Here is a 4,697-nt window from a genome sequence, read left to right on the forward strand (position 1 = left end):
GTATTTTTAAACTGAAGCATAAAAATGGGTAGGTAAGGGACATATAAATTTAATTTAAAATTTAAATAAACAAAAATATAATAATATTAAAATGTATGCAAACGCATATTTATGGAAGTGCGAGTATATTTTCTGAGTTATTATTAGTGTATACCATTTTTAATTTCAACGCCGGCTGAAATTGCATACGATGATCAAAGGTTAATTGTTAATCTCATAATGTGGAAAAATTACAGATCTTTAATTCGTAGTACAAACTGAAATATCTTGTTTTATATTCATACTTTGAAATTGCATTCATAAAAATTAAGCAAAAAACTCAATCTTGCAATAAAACTACATTTAGGGTAGAGCAGGGCAAGGAAACAAAACAATATTTGAAAGTAGAGGGAAAAAGATGTATAACCATCCATCACCTTGATTCTTACAACGTTGCCATCGGGAGATAAACGGCAATGTTTCAAAATCCATAACAAAAGTATTTTCTTTCGTTGCTAGATTTTTTGGTTGTGAGCACTGTTGTTTAGTTTACGAGACCTTAACATGTAACGGACGAGTCAAATCTGTTTGAACCTAGTTTCCTTAAATTATTTAGGAAAATTAGATAAGCATGATTCAAAGCATTGTGGCTACAATGAAATTTTATTAAATTAAACATATTAATAACCTTATTTTTCATAATAATATTTATTAGAACTTTTAGTATTTTTTAAGAATGTAAACTTCTCCTTCATGTAAACGTAAACACGTAAATCTACGAAGCCCATCCGTTAAGTGTTAATATATTTTTTTAAGTAAAAGTTATGTAATTGTTTTATAAGGTGTATTGTTAATTTTAAGTCATATTCAACAGTTTTTTTTAAATAATATTTATAAAAGCTTACACGTGGATGGGGTAAGAAGGGCCAACTGAACCTTTACTCTAGCAAAGGTGTAAACAATAATAAATAGTAAATAAAAATGTAAATTAAGTTAAAAATAATAATTTTATAAGAGGCAAATTAAATAGTTAAAATAATAATTAGCGTTCTCTATAAAAACTATCTGTAAGCCCAACAATTTATATTTTACATCGGTTGAAAAATGTAGCTATTATTTCGTAAAATCCCTTTAAAATTAAAAATAAGACACTGGAACTAGTTTGCCTCGTGGGCGTTTTATTTTACCCCCCATTTTATAGAGTAAAAAGTACCAGGTGACAAATTTTTGAAAAATAGCACAAAACATTCCTACAATGATAAATTAGCTGGGAGTTTTACTAAACAAAGTATGATAGTTGTTGGCTAGATATGTGTTATTTGTTGTGATATAACGGGTTTGGTTTTAACTGTATAATTGCTCAAAATCAAAGTAGATCTTTATGCCCCGCCCTACCCTATACCATCGTAATGAAAATAGCACAGCCGTAATTTTTTTCAATTCATCACAAAATCACTAATAAATGAATAATGTAAGAAAAAGAATACAATCCCATCACGATTAATATAATATGCATAATAATAAAATAAAATGTATAAATTATATGGTTGTATTTCAATGAATATTATCATTTATCCTAAACAAAATGTTAACAAATCTACTAACTTCTCGAGATGATTTTGACATGAAAGAATAATTAAAAAATGAAATTATATACTTTGGACAAATTGGAAGCCAAAATATAGATTTCAATACACTTAACAAAAACAATCTTACGTAAATTTTGAATATGATTTCAAATATAATTTATTGGCCAAATTAGCTAAGAATTGAGTATCTTCCTTGACAATTACAAATCGTTTATGTTAAAAACTGCCTTATTTTAAGAACGGAAGTGCACCCTGAAAGCCATTTAGAAGGATGCAAAAAGCATAATTTGATATAATAAATTGATTAAATGTATCAAAATATAAAGTTTAACAATTCTATAAAAGAACTTTTATAGAACATACTATTATAATAACCAATTTGATCGTCCTGGTTTAGTATGTCATTAACTATGTGAATATCGTGTATCATGTTTCATTGCCATGCACTCGACTCGACTCACATGCGACACACGCCCACATGGTATCATCGGAGATGTGATTATATTGAAACGAAATGCTCTCTATCGACAGATTTATCATTTTCCGAACTGAATATCTGTATGCATATACAGAGTACATCATATATAAAAGAGATAATCGAGTACATGTTACATAAATTTCGATCAGCAGATGTAACTCGCACATGAAGACATTTAAAAAACACAGTTGACATTCTACACCTTAGCATCCAAATGGGACAAGAAGAAATTCTATTTTAATACCAAAAAAACTTTTTAAACGCGACATTTAAAACAGTAATTCATGCCACTTTGATTATATTTAGAGGAGGCTGGATACGGTTGTGCCAGGGTACGATAGTGACTGTCGTCATAATAGCTACACTATACTAATTTTGAGTAGGGTCCAAAGGAAGAAAGGTGAAGAATGATTGTTCGAACAAGTTCCCATTATTGATTTCACCAACACTTTATTAACATTCAACACTTCAACATTCAACATATTAACAGTCAACACCTTATTAACATAATCTGTAGACCACATTGCTTAGAAACAGTCAAAAGTAAGTTTTCATGTTCGAATTCTTTTAATAATAGCTGTTAATTGTATACAGATAGATCACTTTGCATGTTATTTTGCTGAACATTAGTAGTTATTTACCAGCATTTTTTTTTGCTTAGATAATTTGTGACATGTATTTCTCGTCCTTTTCAGGTGACAATTAAACAGATAAAAAAGTTTAACGTAACTAATTGTAAGACAAAATAAGAAAGAGAAAGAAAAAGAAAAATTGAATGCAAGAAAAAAAAATCCCATAGAACTCTTGTTAACTTTTGTTTAAAAAAATATATTTTGTTATACATTGTTATATTTTAGTTATAAGCTTTATGTTGTGTTGTGTTTTATATTATTGTTATTAACGACAATAAAAGTCGTTATAAACCATTTTGGTATATATAGCTATTATTTTTTTAATATATTTTTATGCCTGTCATAACCGTCCCTCAGATGTAGAAGGTTATGACACTCGCCCTTTTCTGATATAATTTGATTTGATCAGCATTTTCGGCGGCATTCGAGTCGAAAGGATTAACAAAATTATTGCTGATATACAAAAGTGGCACAACCGTACCCGTCCCCTACTGATAAAATAATTCCATGCTAATATTAATTTATTATTTGTTACATAGAATATTTCTATTTGTCAAAAAACTACACTAGACAACGATTCCACGTGCCAATTGACTACATAATGTGTACTACTTATAAATGACTAATGACTAAATGACTAAACTAAATGAATAATTGTATCGAGTAGTAAAATGAGTATACAATAAAATCTAGAGATAATAAGCGTTATTATAATGCATTAATGTTACCTAGATAATAAAATAGTTATTCAATAGTTGCATGACATAGAGCACGTTGAATTAATAAATTTATTTTTAGCCCATTTATCAATTGTCTTCTGACAATTTTTTTAACGATTTTTTTCAGATTCGTAGAGATCTTACAAGGTTTGCTCGTCGGGGATTTTGAACAATACAATATAAGAAAATACAGGGAACTGAAAGCCGAAGCGCAAGAACAAGAAGCATGGAAGCAAAGATCGAAAAGAAAAATACATGAAAACAAAGGGAGGGTAATAGTAATAATGGGAATGATAGACAACGAATGATAAGAAATCATTTGCGATGGCTCTTACACGATGGACCTGTCTTCGGGCACACTACCATTTATTTTCGTTATTATCAACTTCCCGTAGGGAGATGTGCTGATTAGTTTTTGGCAAAGGCAGGTCCAGCAGTTACGGAGATAAAGAGCAAAGAGTGCAGAAAATAGAAATCGAGTTTTTGAGAGAACGGAGCATCCGGTTTGAATGATCTAAAGAACATTCAATTTGTAATGATTCGGAGAAGTGGTTTTTAGTTTTTAGTAAAGGCAGGCCTAACCATTTCGGAGATACAGAGCTTAATGTGCAAAAAATGGCAGTTTTTTGAGAGAACTAAACGATTTGAATGGTTCAAAGAACTTTCTGCTTGTTTAACAAAATAATTGATTTTGGAAAAAAAATTGTTTCTGACTGAAGTTCTAATGTACTTTAAACAAATATGTTTACCTTTGCAATTCAGTTTATATAATTCTTATAAATATTAGACAATGTTACAATATTTATAATAATCTTTTTAAAAACATTCAATATTTCTCGAACATTTTGTTACGGTATGGAAAGTTCCAGCAATTTGCCTTAAGGCACGATGCCATACACCCCACTAGTTATTATTATTTTTACATAGCTTATAGGACTCTTAAGTTCTGTTCGCTGTTCGAATAAGTTATATTGATTCCGAAAACAAAAAAGTTTAATAATATTCAATTTTTCGTCTCAAAATTTATTTATGAGTTGTCAATGGCATGTTCAATATAATGGACTGACAACAAATTTTCGCATAACAAATTATTTCTGAAGCTAAAAAAATCTCGAAGTCGATCTGCGAGCCATCTAACAAGTAAGTCAATGACACCGAACGCATCATTGTAAGATATTCGATGAGGTTATTTATTGAAAGCGTACAATGGTCTCGAGGTGTATTCTAGTACACTAGGCAGTGGCCGCTAGCCGCTAGCCGCTAGTCGCGTGTATGCAAGTAGGTTGATTTGCCGTGCATT

Source organism: Ctenocephalides felis, unplaced genomic scaffold (genome assembly GCF_003426905.1).
Source record: "Ctenocephalides felis isolate EL2017-DRISC unplaced genomic scaffold, ASM342690v1 CF-g0.4_SCAFFOLD_00845, whole genome shotgun sequence".
Taxonomy (NCBI): Eukaryota; Metazoa; Arthropoda; class Insecta; order Siphonaptera; family Pulicidae; genus Ctenocephalides; species Ctenocephalides felis.